This window comes from Uranotaenia lowii, chromosome 2, assembly GCF_029784155.1.
Source record: "Uranotaenia lowii strain MFRU-FL chromosome 2, ASM2978415v1, whole genome shotgun sequence".
Taxonomy (NCBI): domain Eukaryota; kingdom Metazoa; phylum Arthropoda; class Insecta; order Diptera; family Culicidae; genus Uranotaenia; species Uranotaenia lowii.
Genome location: NC_073692.1, coordinates 421,594,424 through 421,611,838, shown reverse-complemented (window position 1 = coordinate 421,611,838; position 17,415 = coordinate 421,594,424).

Below are 17,415 nucleotides of genomic sequence, written 5' to 3'. Positions count from 1 at the left end.
CAGAACAAAACATATCTTCATGTGACAGATTCAAGCTATTTGAAATTAAACATCCATTAGAGTAAATCCTTTTTAAAAATGCCATTAATTTTCTTAATTCGAGAGAAAGAACTGCAACGCTATGACTTCGTTTTTTTTTTTTCTTAAGAGTACGCTGGGTAGCATCTATAAGGCTACCCAGCGTACTCTTCCAATTTTCGACTTAGTCTTCCGGAAATCATGTTTATGTATGTTGTATGTATGTTGGTTATCCACCATGGGTGCACGGATTCACCGCAGTTTCTGCCAAAGTATGTGCTCACATGCATTCTTTATATTATTAAGTTCGACAAATCTCCAATGCACCGCGTTCATCATACCCGGACCCCATGGCTTCGTGTGAACAGTTATGGAGTGAGTGTATTGTGTTGGTGTATGTTTATTTTGGAAGAACGAGTCAATCAGGTGGGCTAGTTTACTTACAGGTATTCCGGCATCCGTGTATATACCTGGCCAGCTGGCAACTGATTGAACATTCTAATTATATAGTCAGTTATATGAGGAAACACATCTTACCTGTCGGCAACTCATGGGATTCGAACCCAAAAGTTTTCTTGCCGATACCGGGAATCGAACCCAGTACGCCTGGCATACTAAAACCAGACTCGCGCCAGCCTATTCACTAGACCACATCGGCGCTTCTAGTCTTCCGGAAATCATGTTTATACACAAAAAAGAACGTAGACAATCGTCTTTTCGGCGATAAATGCAAATTTCACCCGCTGTGCACCATAATTTGATAATATTTTTTTTTTCAAATTTTATCACTTTCACAAATCGGAAAAAATTTTCACGAGCGTAGAACAGGAAAAAACCACTTCATGATTTATTTGGTATAAATGATTAAAACAAATTATCATAGAAGGGCTTGTGATATAGCTCAGATGGCAAGTCAGTTGCTTCCTGAGCCGAAATCCGCGAGTTCCAGCCCAAGAGTAAATACCGATAACCGTTGTACCAGATAAGTTTTTCAATAACTGCCCGCCAAATGCAACGTTGATACAAAGTCGCGAATGCCATTGGCGATTGGCAGTAAAACTTTTTGATACTACTGATTTTCACATTTGGAACTTACAAAAGGGTGATGATAGCTAGTTTTTCACACAGCAGTGAATAGAAATGGTTTTCGAATTTGTGATTTTTGAAGAAATTGTTTGATTTCGTACGGAAAACAGGCCTCATTCATTGAACAAATCTTTATTTTAATAAATTGAATAGTTTTTGAAAATAAGAAGTATAATTTAATAATTTAAATTTTCAGATAAAATTCAATGTTTAAAAGACTCGATTTAACAAGTAACTATTCTGATGAAACTGAATTTGATGGATGTTCTAAATGATTCTTGCCGACCAATGTAAAAGTTGTTTGCAATTTTCGTAGCAAAATATGGTATTTCTGCTTAGTTGAAAAAGCCAAAGATTGTTTAGTGTTATTATATAAAAAATTTACTACTAACAAGCTATAAAACTCAAACATCATATCCGAACGGAATTCCTCATCTTATAAGGCTTGTATTTAACTAATTTCAGTGTATTTCTGTAGGCTCCTGACATTCGAAATTAATGTTATTTCAAAACTTTTTATTAAAAAAAAATCAGATAGTACAGAAAGAAATCTTGAGCTTATTTTAAAGCACACAATTAAGATTACAGATTTTATAACTAACATTTCATGTAATTTTTTCTTATTTTCCGAAAACCGTTTGCTTCAGTGAAGTCAAATTATTCATAGTTTTCTTCACATTCAACGATTTCTTCCTCAAAGCTTGATGGACATCTAAAAAAAATGTATTGAAAACATGTTAATTTCTTAGCACAAATCAATGTCAAAGATGATTTAAAATATTACAAACAAATCTTTCTAGGTTTCATGGCAGTAAATGTTTGGCCGTGCCACAAAATGTGCTACTGAAAACATTCTCGCTCGCTCTGGGTTGACTTCTAGACTGTTGCACAATTCTTTTTTGGGGAATCAAAATTATCGAAGATTGAACAATAAAATGGATTCAACAAATACCAACTTGAATGTAATTTAATTTTTTTTTTTACCTTACTATCTGATCCAATCCTAGGAAAATTCTCATTTATCACCGAGATTTCTTAATTTTCTGTAATGTTTTGCAAAACCACTACGCGTTTTGACATTTGAAATCATAACATCATCATTTTGATCGCAGTGCCCTCTGAGTCTCGTTTCGAGCTGCAAATCGCCAATAAAGATGGTAAAATTTATTACTAGAACTGAGATATGAAGAGGACTTTTCAAAACATTGTTATGTTTGCTTTAGCTTATGGTTTTCAAATCAGATTTAAAAATTATAAGTGCGAATATTCAAAAAATATTTGACCTGGCTTCACAGGGTAGCATTGAAAATCGAAAGAATGAAAACTCAACCGGTTTCTCGAAGGGGCGAAAACGACAATTTTGTCTTAGGAAAATCGCATTTTGGGTACGCCCTTTCAATAAAATCAATCGTTTCATTCTTGTTTAGAGGTTAGGGATGACGCCTTTCGGTAAAGTAGTGTTCGTAAAGAACTATCAATATATCCTCATAGGTGGGACCAAGATAGGTAGAGAAGAAGGTAAAACATTGCGCTTAACCTCAATCGACGGAGCCGTGTAAACGCAGGGTCAAAAATAGTTATGGAATTTCGAACGTTATGTATGGGATTTGAAACAAAATTACAATTTATGGAAAATTGCGAGGTCTTATTGTTCAAATAAGTATACAATCGCATTCTTTGAAATAACATGTGTTGAAATTAGTAAAATTTATGTTCTAATGCTTTCAATATTCTGACTACGAGACAGTTTTTTTTTTGGAAATTTAGCAGTATTTGTGCAAAACATTCGAATTTCGGAAAGCATTTTTGCAAATATAGTTATAAAGATATGCTAAAAAATGACTTGTTGCAACTTGTAATGAATGCTACTTTATTTTAGGTAAAACAAAATTTAAAAACAATCAGTTATTAGGAATTTAGCAAAAAGAAATTTTTTTAACTCAATAAAAAATCCACGTAAAAATTATGTTTTTCAACCGTATAAGTGCTTAATGAATTGTAAATACATTGGTTAACATTTATATATTTTTTGTAGAATTTTAAAATAAGTAGTTTTTCTAGAAAACCAATAGTTTAAAAAAAATCCATACATTTTTGTGGAATTTCTATAACTATTTTTTGGTTGGCCTACTAATACACATGCAAGCAACGGAGTAGCATACCTAAAGAATCTAGCTATCCTGAGGTGGGACATGATAGACAATATAATTTCATATAGTCTGGCGAAGAGAATGACAGGAACCAATCGAACTGACATTCGTGCGGAGCCAATCGAGATTTCTGCGATAATGTTCAAGCTCTTCATAACTCCCGCGAGTTGTTTCTCAGATTCCTAAATTACATGCTTTTTTTATCTCTTAAACTCGAAATTGCTTTTGAAAAATATATTATGATCTATAGCTAAAAAAATAGTGGAAATTATGCTAAATAACTTTAGTTAGTGTTATCAAAAAGCCAGAAAAGCTTTGTGAATCACAATACTTCAACCATAATTATCCAATATTTAGAAAGTTTGCTCGATTGGCTCCCGCGAATGACAGTTCGATTGGCTCCCGTCATTCTCTTTGCCAGACTATATGAAATTATAGTATCTACATATAGGGACATGGTTGGGAACATTATCAATTAAACCAACCCATATTAAATGAACAAATTTCTATTGGTTCAATTTTATGAAAGAATTGCAAATGAAGTTATAATGATGCAGAACTGACCAAGGGCAAGTTCTTGAAATATTAACAGTGTTCGATATTTTGTTGTGCCGTTATCATGCACAAAGATTTTATAGTTGCATAACGAAAAAATTAGGAACACTGTTAAACGAAAGTTTTATGTATTACGAACATTTTCTCTCATGCGCATTATTCCAAACTACGAAGCAAAGTTCAACCCTGCTCTAAGAACCAGTATATTTGTTCAATGAATTCAGACATTTTTCGTGGAAAAAATAATCATAAAAATAAAAACAACATTACCACCAACGAAAACGGTCAGAATGCGTGCTAGCGAGCAAACAGAAACAGAGACAAACAGAAAGAGCAAGTGTGCTCATGACAAACATCACGCAGAAATTGCACGTCCGAATTCATATTTCTTCCAGATTTGCTATCCTGGGACGGAAAACACAATAAACCTTCGAAACCAATAAATGTCGTAAAATTCCGTGTGGAAACTCAGACGGAAGGCGTGAAACCGAAATGTTTATAAACGGGAAACTTAAACCAATAGAACTGCTAAGTTGAGGATAAGACAAAAAAAAAACATGAAACAATCGTGAAACCCATCTTGTTATCCGGCTGCTTCACTGAGCTACTCAAAAATTCTAATTACTTGGCCCCATGACGAAAGAAGAAATAGATACCTACCTGCCGACTCCTACCGGGAACATCGTCTTCAATAAAACTTAAAAACACCGAAACCGTGTGTAGGTGAACGGGAAAGCAAGTAGTGCGCGCGGACAATTGGATTGGGGATCGTGGACGAATTTGTGGATCCCGCACCTTCACGATCCGTAAAGCGCACCGAAGTCAGCCAGCCATTCGAGCTATTGGTGGTTGATTGTTGATGTTGTTAAAATATGCGGCGAGAAAATTCGTGGTAAAAGGTGTTCCCACTGACAGGTATCACACAAGCCAAGCGGGATAGACTTTTCGGTCTTACGATCGGATCGGATTATGTACGCCTCCTCCACGCGCGCGCAACGCTGCTGCTAAATGCGCGCCACACCCGCCGACATCATCCATATTAAAGCGTTTTGGAGGATGGTTTTTCAATGAACGCGACACACCACTTATTGTTATTGTTTTGTTGTTGTTGTTGAGCGAATGAATGTGGAGGCAGAGGTGGTGGGAAGAGCATGAGGAACTCACTAGTCGACTAGGCGATGTGAATGAAGCGATAAAATTCGAAGGTGACAAACTATAGTCTCCCAATCGAGGAATTAATCCTCCCCTAATACAGAGCAGAGCGGAGCGAATCGCATTTGTTGGGTAATATTTTCATCATCATTTAGTAGGAGACGATCAGAAAATATGAGGTTAGTGAAAAAGGCCTGTTCTAGTTCCAAGACATGAGCTTACCGACTTTACCATGTTGGAGTTTAAAAGTAAACTAAAATGTTCAGCGCAGTAATTGTTTTTTATATGAATGTGTATTAGAAACTATTATTTTCAATAGATTTGAAAAATGAATTTTTAGTTGTCATTACTTTTAACAACAGGAGAAGCTGCAATCTTATGAAGATAATTTTTTCTATCGCACAACTCATTTCACTGATAACGCTCATGCGTGATGCTGCAATAAAAGTTATAGCTGGCGATGAACTCTCGTTATTTCACAGCTCGAGGCTCGACTGAACCAACTGACTCATTAAGGCATCGATCATCACATATTCTTTGCCCAAATATCGGCATCCGCAGACCACCCAAATACAAAAATATAAATAAACATAAATCCTCTACAATTAACAATACAAACATAGAAGTAGAGTGAGTTTTGATAGTTTTTTCGGCTATAAAACTTTTCTACTTTTAGACGTTTCGCTCCAACTAACAAGTGGTCTTTTTTCAATTGTCTCTCTGTAGGCTTGAAAACATTCAAATTATTGCGAAGTTCGGGAAGCCATCCTGACAAAATCATTGATGAGTTCACTTAACCCAAATAAACAAACACAAATCCTTAGGCATGTCGCACCGAGAGCGTTCATTAATTCAAATCTACCTCAATAAGCAGTTTTGCAATATTTAATCCCGTTCTGTAAAAAAAGATTAACATCAACCCGCGCCACTTTATGGCATTTTGAACGGTTGTCATCTATCTAGGGGACCAGAAACCATCGAATCGTCAGAAGACGGTGTTTGTTTTCCTGGTCGAAATCTTCCAACATTTTACGGCCCAACAACGAAGACGACGACGAGGACGGGATTTGAATTCAGTACTTAACCGGTAGTTCTTTCAGAGGTTAGACTAGGTTAGGCAAGTGCGGCGTGTGTCGGCAACGCGGTTGAAGATAGGCAGATAAATAGAAAAGAGCGATAAAAGAGTTGACCGTGTTGTTGAACTGGATTGATGACGGAGGATTATTGGAATTGTGGGCAGCTTAAAGTATTACCAATTAACAGGCAATAAAAGGATTTGTCCGAATGACCAGCAGCTTATGGGTAGTACCTCGAAGCTTAAATCGCACCGAGAAATCTCGAATCTGGTTTGAAAAACAGACCTAGCTGTTTTTTGGATTTCAGAAACTATGATAATATACAATTACATATTGTATATTGGGAAAAAAAGATAGAGTTCCGAAGCAAAAAAGAAAGTGATTCCAAAATCTGTTGCCTCTAAATAATAAAAAAATATTTTAGTTGAAGTCGATGAACCGAGGAATGCTTTTAAAGTAGAGGAGATAACGTCATAACGAGCCCCCGGGGCGAACACACATCCCTCATTTCTAACAAATACGTATTTTCTCAAATAAATTTTCATGAGGAACAGTTTTGTATTTCCTATAGTGTTAATTTTTCAGCAAAAAAAAAATTTCTTTATCGTCTTAACAGAAATATTCAAAAAAACAACTGGGTTCTCAAGTGACGACAATATTAAATTGAGCTCCGGAAAACAAGCTCCAGAGTGCCTTAAAATAGCCAAAGTTACTCTTATTTTTAAGTCTGGTGTTTCGGATGATGCTAATAACTACCTGCCAATATCAACTCTTAGCGTTTTCAGTAAGGTGTTTGAGAAATTAACGGTAAAAAGAATTATAAATTTTCTTGATCAAAATATTATTCTTTGTAAACTACAATACGGTTTTAGACCTGGATCTGGCACACCCGTTGCTATCTCTGAGTTAGTTGACTCTATAATCAAGGAAATCGATTCGAAAAATATATTTGGTGCATTATTTCTCGATTTAAAGAAAGTATTCGATACGCTAAATCACGAAATTTTGTTGGCTAAAATGTGAAAATATGGAATAAGGGGATAAGCTAATGAGTTTATTCTAAATCTTGATAAATGATAACCGAAAACAATTTTTCGTTATCGAAGGAACAGAAAGTGAATCTAAAAACATCTGCGTTGGTGTGCCTCAAGGCAGCAATATAGGGCTGATTCTTTTTCTTCTATACATCAACGATATATGTAATCTTCCACTAATAAGGACAGCAAGTTTATTCGCTGATGATACAGCTCTTTTCCAATCACAATAATCGACAATTTAGAACATGATCTTAAATTGTTATCCATGTATTTTTACAGTAATATTTTTTCATTAAACTACAAAAAAACGAAGTACATGTTATTTCATTCTATAAGAAAAATTTTACCTCCCCACCGGGACCCACACCTGAACGAGTTTGTGATACTCAAGGTAAAGAACTTTAAATATCTCGGGTTACATTTAGATGAAACTCTTTCATGGAATTGCCACATACAAAAATTTAGAGATAAAAATTTCCCCCCCTCTGTGGTGTACTTTGGAGATTAAGAAACTTCATACCTCAACATGTTCTGCTGAAATTTTACTATGCACACATTCACTCTTGGGGACGCGCATCACAATCAAATCTCCAAAAACTTCAAACCTTACAAAATCGGTGTTTTATTAATTATCTTCAAGCTTCCTTTGCTTTATCCAACTAGACTCATTTACTCAACCACATCCCATAATATTTTACCTCCAGGAGACATTTGTGACTTTCAAACTATAATATACGTCTTTGATAGTTTACACTCAACAACGATCATCAGAAATATTCATTTCTCGACTGCAATAAGAACACATAATACTCGCCATTTAAATCAATTACATCGATGTCGATCAACAACTAGTTTAAGGTCAGAAAAGAATTTCTTTCATTGGTCCTACAAAGTATAACTTCTTACCTAACGAATAAAAAGAAACCAATTCTCGTTCCATGTTCAAAAACAAGTTACTCCAAATATTCAAAACTAAATTAAGTCGTTAAAAAAAGTCTAACATAGTTAGTCTTAAGTTATTTTTTTAATTTTTGTAGCAATAATTTATGTATAATCTTAGTAAAACATTTAAAATCTTATTAATTATTTTGTGTGAAAATGTCTGCAACCTTTCTTCTTCCGGTTACTGTATAATACTCTTGTCCAAGAAGCTGTTTGAAGTTTGCTTTGCAGGTTTCGTCGTTCTATACCTTGCAAACGAACTTTGTCAACAGTGTCGTATACAGTTTCCAAGATCTTGTTTTTCCCGGAAAGTTTTGCTTATGGTTGCGATTCGGAGTCACTATCTTGTTAAACGTCGATAGTCCTGATAGTTTTATAGCTTCACGCACGGTTGTAGACGATATTTCAAACTTCCCAGCAAACATAAAATCGCATTAGAAATGATAGCTTAAATCGTTAACGATGTTAATGCCAATCGATATTCCGACCAAATGAGAAAACGATGGTAAAAATCGTTACCTTGAGTCGGTATATATCGGATGTGATAAATAGTCTGCTATGTTTGCAAATTTATTATTCTCTTTGTGATAGGCAGTGCAACCAGATTGCTTAAAAACAGATGGTTCATTTGAAAGAATTGTCCAATGAGAGAAGCAGCAAATAATGTCCCTGGCGACGGTCTGCAAGCATTGAGAGCAAAACTTGCGCTCTCTCTCATACTTTCAGGATGTACGAATATGGTGTTGAATGTCGTTCAAATTGTATAATTCTTATCGCTTAAGGCAGAAGTTAAAAATGTGCTTACTGGCAAAATAAGATCGTATTCCTTCGCGCAGACGAATCCTTCTGACGGTGCACCGGTGGGCATCGAATTTCTTTGCAATGTCAGAGTCCGACTGCCCTGGGTTTGCCTCGATCGTTCTCAACACCATCAAATGCAGTTTCCTATCCTTAGTTCTACTATGACGCTTGGTATGACGCTTGGTATGGTATGATCGATAGTATGCATCTTAAGGAAACGTTTGAAAACGGTCGATTTGACCATTTTGAACGACTTTGCGATTTTTTAACCTGACCACGTCGGGTTCTTGACGTGGGTGTCCGAAATTCATCTTTGTACAAGCAAGGTTATTAGATCACAAGGTTCTCTTACATTGTCAGTAAGTAGGTGAGGAGAGAGCGGTGAGATTCAGCGAGTTTGTTTGTAAACATTGGTAAATTTGCTTGAGCTGGCTTTGTTGGTAAACAAACTCCACGAACTTCGTGCAGGAAAATCAAAATGGCTGAATCGGGTATTTCGCACATCGTTACACCTCCTGTATATACACACCTTGGTACAAAGTACAAAGTACTGTCAAAAAATTCCAGATCTGATCATTAGGAGCGCTGTGGTATAATATACAGTGCGTCCGGAATTAACATGAACTATGCTTTAGTAATTTACCTCCAAAATCGATTATCATCAATTTATCGTCCTGAAAACAGGAAGCCTTTCGAGTAGCTCAAACGATAGAGACCTGGACAGTTATTGCATTATTCTTCGACTCCTGTATGGGGAGTTTTTTTAGACCCAAAGAGAAAAAAACAAAATATTGAAACCTTTCATTCAACCTGTACTGCGAGAGCGGCTCAGGAAACACGTAAACGCATTAAACAAATTAATGGAAAACCAGACAAGTAGCTGTAGATAAAGATATGTCCAAGTGTACAAACATCACCGCGAGCGTGTTTGAAGATATCGAAATCGAATGTGGTGATACCTATTTGTTGCTGGAAGAACTGCGTGCTCTAAGCTTGGGGATCAAGTAAGTATAGTATTAAACATTAAAATGCCGTTTGCGGACCCAAAGGGTTCATTCGGGTGGATTTTTTTTCCTTTCTTTCTTCCACATTCCTAATGCCGTAAAGTTATTTTATTATAACGGACACACATCGGCCACCGACGAATGGCTCTGGTTTGATGCCAACCAGATTCGGATTCATGCTGCTGCTTGCTGCTTTTACTGGGTTGATGGCGTTGAAGTCCATTAATTTGTACCAACAAATTTTTTTATGACTCATGCAGGATGTGACTGCTTAAGATATGCGTTTTGCTCGGTTCGGCTGTGTAGTAGCATCTAAACATGCTAGCATTAAACCATTAGTGATGTATGGAGGAAAGCGACCCGAGCAGCATGTATTTTGTAAGACTGGAAGCGTGCGGTTGGTAAACATGTGTTTTGGGATGTGATTGCCTTCGGTGGGCCCTATCGAAGATGGAATTTATAATGAGGTTCTGCAGACCTCATGTTTGGATATGAATTTCGACGATTTTGGTTTGGATCGACAAAACACCATTTTCTTGGTCCAGTATTTATGGTTTGTATTTATGAAATAAACCAACGTGTCCCAAATGTTGGCTTATTTTGTACATATGTATGTCTAAGAGGTATTCAAAACATTGTAGAAAAAGAATGGCTCAAAATCTATTAACCCCTTATTAGGAAACTACCCGATCATGAGGGAAAAACAAAATTATATCATGATGTTTTGATATCAATATCAATATCCGACATTGATTACTAAAATCATACTCCATTTTTGGTTCCCCAAAATTGTATTTGATTTTATGAATCTGTTGAACGAAATTTATTAAAGTACGGTTTGGGCCGTTCACTTCGATGTATGCAGGGGGAGAAGGGCATGAAGGCCACCTTAAGAAGGACACTTATTTAATCATAGAAAACAGCTATAATATGTGAATTGCCGTAAACTGGGGTAAGATTGATCACACTTTTAATTTATTTTCGAATATTTTGGAAAGGGTTGCTTTTTTGTAACACTAAAAAGTCCTAAAATACTAACTGAGGTAAGGAGTAAAATGCATGATCATTTAAAGCAGAAAATTCAAACGACATTAGTGGCTATAACTAAATGTTTGTTACAAAACAAGATTTCATGTTTTGGGGTATCTAACTCAACATCTTCAAAATTATTGTTTTGATGCCAATTAGAACAAAAGGCTTAAAACATCAATAACAGTTAATTTTTGGTTGGACTCAGTTGAAGTTTTCAACGTTTTGTATGTATGTTGTATGTATGTTGCAAATCCACCATGGGTGCACGGATTCACCGCAGTTTTGCCTAAGTATGTGCTCATTAACATTCTTTAGATATTAAAGTTCGGCAAATCTCCAATGTCGTGAACATCATACCCGGTACCAGCATGGCTTCGTGTGAGCTGATGTGTAGTGAATGTATTACGTTTCTCTGTCAGTGTATTTTGGGTGAACGAATCTATCAGGTACACAACCAGTTGAAAACGGATGACATTTTCAGTGTTATTCATTTACTACAGGTATTCCGGCATCCGTGTATATACCTGGCAACTGATTGAACGTTCGTTATTATGCAATTATCAAACAACAATTAAAACATCTTACCTACCCATTATAACTGGGATTTGAATCTAAAACCTACCAAATTGTTTCGAGCTCAGTACTCTGACTCTCAACACCTATTCAATGGCCTTCTTACCACTGTGTGCCTTGCATTTATTTCTCCTTCCTACTTCAAAAGGCATTTTTTTATTATAATTGTCACTCCCGTTGTACAACGCATTCACTTTCACACACCAATCTTTCGTAGCCGACACTTCCGAAAGAATTTTATCTCCATCTCAGTCGCACATAAGCCAAGCTTTCACATAAACTTTTCATGTCCCGTGCGCAAAAAGCGACGCTTGCTACGATCCAAAAATATGCTTTTGGCAATACACACGTACAGCGCTCGTTACTGGTAGCGCTCGATTCTGAACATGTTCGAACAAGTTTTGGGCGCTGGAAGATGATACATATTTTTTCCACTTTTCGCAGCAGACTTCTCGTGACGATGAAAAAGAAACTAAAAATTTCCCATAACACTTTGAGACTGGTTTTTATTTCCAGTTCTTCTTACAAACAAGACAAACCATTTTTTCAAACACAGTTTCACATTAGGCTGTTATACAAAAACCGGATTTCACGCAATGATTGAGATTTTAATGCTACTTTAGGCCATTCTCATCACAGATGAATTTTCACTTAAATTCTTACAAAGGCCTGAGAAACGTGTCTCTTCTTTTAGCAACAACAATCAGCATTGATTCCATCCCTCTGTCGTATTTTTCCAATTCTTTCAAAATGAATTCAAGATTAACTTTATTTGTTGGCAGCAGTGAAAACTGCTGAACCAACCAAGACTAACTCTTCCACCAATTGTTGCCGTCTTCTTGGGAGGATCTTCTCAGAGATGTTGTCGGTTCAAGAATAGTTAAACGAATGAGCCCAAATGAGCTGGGTACGCTCTTTTTATAGCGTCAAATACCCGAGCGTCAGTGAAATGGGCGGAGCCAAATCGATGGGTTTTTCTATTTGGATAAAAGAGAGGATTTTTCTCACACATTTTTTCTATTTTGTATCTGTTCTATCTTATTTGACTTTCTCATCTATATCCTCTACATTACTATTTACCTCTACTCTTAATTCAGATATGAAATGTTTTATCTATGCATGAAAACCATGCATGTTTTCTCACAATTTCTAGTCCGTATTCATGCTGTCCACTCGATTGGAAAATATTTACTCTACATCACGTTTGAGTCTTTTTTTTTGTCTTCAACTTCAACTTCCTTCTAACGTATCAGGTTATCCATTTTATCATCGGATACCTATGCTATACAGGGCATTCAAGTTCAAATGGCGCCTCCGAGTAATCTTCCGTTGTATATGAGACAAACGTATCTGCTTTAGTAAAATCTGCATGGTTTTCTTAAATTTTATTGTACAACTTTTCTCGGAGTTTCCATTTAAAAATCAAAAGTAAGTTTCGAATTATGTTTTACTGCTGAGGTAAAACCATTTGTTTTGCTTGGGGACAGCACTCATAGCTCTCATTAACTTCAGTATCTAATAGGCCGAACTGCAGTGAGATTGAACCATGGCAGCCCATATTATTAATGTTTGACCTTTTTTCATGTATGTTATCTTCCATTTAATCATAGCACACTTATGACATTCGTTCTTTATCGGATTACAGTTCTTGATAGCACATACAAGTCATCCGCCTTCGGAGACTAGTGCTCTTTCATTCAATACTTTATCAGAGTAACATGAAACGATCTTCCAGCGCATACAAGTCAACCGCCTTCTCATCGGAGACTAACGCATCGTCCTCTTTGCTAGCTTCTTTATCACAAATCAGCTTTTTACCAGCACATTCAAGTCATCCTTCTCATCGGTGACTAGTGCAATCAAACTGAATTATCTTTGGATACATGAACTCATAAGTTCAACCAGCGCATTCAAGTCAACCGCCTTCTCATCGGAGACTAACGCATCGTCCTCTTTACTAGCTTCATTATCACAAATCAGCTTTTTACCAGCACATTCAAGTCATCCTTCTCATCGGTGACTAGTGCAATCAAACTGAATTATCTTTGGATACATGAACTCATAAGTTCAACCAGCGTATTCAAGTCAACCGCTTTCCCATCGGAGACTAGCGTATCTACTTCCTTTTTCTAAAACAGGAGATGTGGTCACTTCACCGTACCAACTGTGCCATTGTCGTATTTTTCCAATTCTTTCAAAATGAATTCAAGATTAACTTTATTTGTTGGCAGCAGTGAAAACTGCTGAACAAACCAAGACTAACTCTTCCACCAATTGTTGCCGTCTTCTTGGGAGGATCTTCTCAGAGATGTTGTCGGTTCAAGAATAGCTAAACGAATGAGCCCAAATGAGCTGGGTACGCTCTTTTTATAGCGTCAAATACCCGAGCGTCAGTGAAATGGGCGGAGCCAAATCGATGGGTTTTTCTATTTGGATAAAAGAGAGGATTTTTCTCACACAACTTTTCTATTTTGTATCTGTTCTATCTTATTTGACTTTCTCATCTATATCCTCTACACCCTCCACTAACAAAACACATCAATTTTTGATCAATCTTTCCGAACCCCATTCTTTTCTTCTTAAAAATAAACACCAATCATTAATGCTGGAATATTTTCTTAAATCACTGAAATAACCATATCTATTCCCTCTTAATAATCACTGCTAGAAGACAAGCGTTTCGGACATACTCTTGGGACAACTTTTTTTTTGTTGCGTAAAGAAAACCGAACCACACCCGGCGCAAAAAACGATCTTAACCGCACGGCGTCTGACACGCAACTGCAGTTGAAGTTTTCAACGTTTTCTTTCAAAAACAAATATACTCAAAAGATGGACAATGCTGCTGCATTAGACTGAGTCGATTTGGGGTCATTTTTGAATTTCTCAAACCCTGGGGTTTTAAAAGCTTCTTTTTGGTCCAAAACTCATCCATGATTTTTCGCAGAATTTTCAAGTAACGTTTACATCTGTAAATTTCAACTTTTTTGTTTGTATGGGAAAATTGAATATTTTGTACTGAAAAATCAACATCATTTTTGTTTCTTCTGTGGAACCGAGCCTGCTAATGGTTTTTGTGCCAATTTATAAATTCTCTCAAGGGAATTTTTCGCTGAACAACTTTGTATAATATCATAACTTCGTATCTTTTTAGACAAAAAAGTTATAAGCTGTTTAACAGGAGTATGTCTTTTTGGATTGATAAACCATAAACTCAATTGACATCACTGCTTGTGCCCCACGAAGTATGCCATGAAAAGTGGTCTTGCAATACCTCGCTAGGCACCCAGCAGTGGTGTCAATTGAGGCCCTTGGAGCCAAAGGGGTATAAGTGACAAAATGGAAAAAATCGAGATAACCATCTAGAACGAATCCTTGACTGTAAATCATCATATGCTATTTTAATCATAATTTTATTTCACTATTTTGTTATGTTTAGATCTCGTTGAAAAAATCGTGCTAACTGAAATATCCTTTTTGTTTGGAGCCAAAGGGGTATAAGTGCTGTACTTATACCCCTTTGCCTCCAAAGTCCATTAAACTGATGTACTTATACCCCTTTGCCACCAACCCTAACTTGATTTCATAAAAGTAATGTTTTTTCATCGGGATCAAAAAATTTTAAAATTTATGTAATTCTCTTTTCTTTTGAATAGCTGATGATGTTTAAAAATTTACCATCAACTATGATTCATCTGATTGCATTTAGTGATAATTCTAGTAGAAAAAAAATTAATATATTTAATTATTTTTTCTATTTCAATAACAAATTAGCGTATCACAAATTCCTGATTTCTGGATATATGAAGTGTGTCACGGATTAAAGGCTTATAAAGTACAAAAAAAATGTATTTGTACGAGATAATTGGGTTAATATTGAAGCACCTATCGTTAATTTACTGTAAAAAGCCAACTCAGAGTGACCGCAAGTCCCATTCCAATACCTAATTGATTAGGCAAAGACGTACAAAACACGTGGTGATTGGAATTTAGTGGAAAATACCTTTCACGAATTATTATAAATTAATCTTGATGAAAAAACGTTGTTTGGAGAGATTTAGTAGAAGTTGCCAAACCAGGTCGATCTTCAGCCATAAAATCTCTTAACCTACTGTACCAGAGTATATTTCAACAACAAAAAATATATTTATACGAAAACTAATTGACTCTTGTAGCAATGAATATTTATGGTTTCTTACCCATATCAATAAGATAAAAAAAACAGGATGTGAAAATTTGTTAGTGGCAAAGGGGTATAAGTGAATTTATTTGGTGGCAAAGGGGTATAAGTGCATGTGTTTGGAGCCAAAGGGGTATAAGTACCAAATTTAAAAAATATGTATCGCCTCAATAAACGTCAAATAAACGTTGTTTTTTGGGAAAATGTTGTAAAATGCTTTGTTTTTATTTAGAAAAATCATTCTCATGAAAAAAATTCATAAAAAATATTTATGGAATTTACTGGAACACAACGAAGTTCAAGTGCTTTTTTCTCGAAATCAGGTTTTATGCACTTATACCCCTTTGGCTCTAAGGGCCTCAATTGAATTTAGTGTTAATCAATGCCAAAAGAGATACACCTGTTAGAGAGCTAATAACATTTTTGTCTAAAAAGATATGAAGCTATTATGTTCGACAAAGTTGTTCAGCGGAAAATTTCCTTGAAGAAATTTATAAATTGGCACAAAAACCATTAGCAGGCTTGGTTCCACAGAAGGAACAAAAATGATGTTGATTTTTCAGTACAAAATATTCAATTTTCCCATACAAACTTAAAAGTTCAAATTTATTCATGCAAACGTTACTTAAAAATTTTGCAAAAAAATCATGGATGAGTTTTGGACCAACAAGAAGCTTTTAAGACCCCAGGGTTTGAGAAATTCAAAAATGACCCCAAATCGACTCAGTCTACTGTTGCATACATTAAGGGACAAAAATTATAAACATTTCTTAATATTTTTGGCCTCAAAAACAAATGAAATTTTACCTTCATGCAATTCCCTAGATCCTCTGTTCCTATGTTCTTTTTATATTCAAACTTAACCGTTTGATAGGGCTTTTAGCTATTTGTTCTATACAGGCTTTGTCATAAAAAATGTCCGTTTTTTATATCAAAAAATCATCATAGAATGACCATTAAAATAACTTTTAAACTATACCTGTACAAAGGAAAAAAGTTAAACTTTCATATAAAACAATCAATTTGCTTCGAAATGCTATCATTTTATCAGGAGAGGTGTTTGTTTGTGAGTCTTCGAAAAAACACATATTTTGAAACTTTAAACCAACATTTAATGTAACATAGAAAAATATCCAACTACAAACCAAATTAAGCCTATTTGAAACTCAATTTATAGGCTTTCAAACGTAGAAAACAGTTTTAAGATATTTTAATTTCAGACTTAGTTAATGATGATTATCTGCAAAAATTTCATGTTGATCAAAGTTACCCCAATAATCAATGTTCCCCTAGTTGACAGTAGGTATTTCCTCAGTAAATTATTTGAGCGCAATCGAGTAATTCTGTAGACAAAAATGCTTATCACTAAACACTAAGGATGCGTTTTTCTATTAATTCAAATATTAACAATTGTTGAGATAATGAGAAGATAATTCTTTCAATTCAAATAAAAACCGTGCACCAAAGATGGAACAAGCTGGTTAAGAGTCTACCTACCATTTTTTTACACTAGACAGAACACCATTGCATACTGCAGCCGTCATAAAAATATAGGTGTAATAACTCGTTTTTCTTATTATTTGTTTTCGTTGCAGATTTTCGCAGTTTTACACACCCGTTAAGCCGGGTCATGCGATGCAACACGCGGCCAAAAATAACATGCACTGGACGGTAGAGAGAGAGAGCAGCAGGGAAAAAAAGCTTGAATAAAATATAATAACACCGTACTGGGGCCAAAAGGACGTCGAGATCCCGTAGGAACCGAAAACATCGACCCACAAGTCTGCGGAGTGCGAAAAAACATATTTA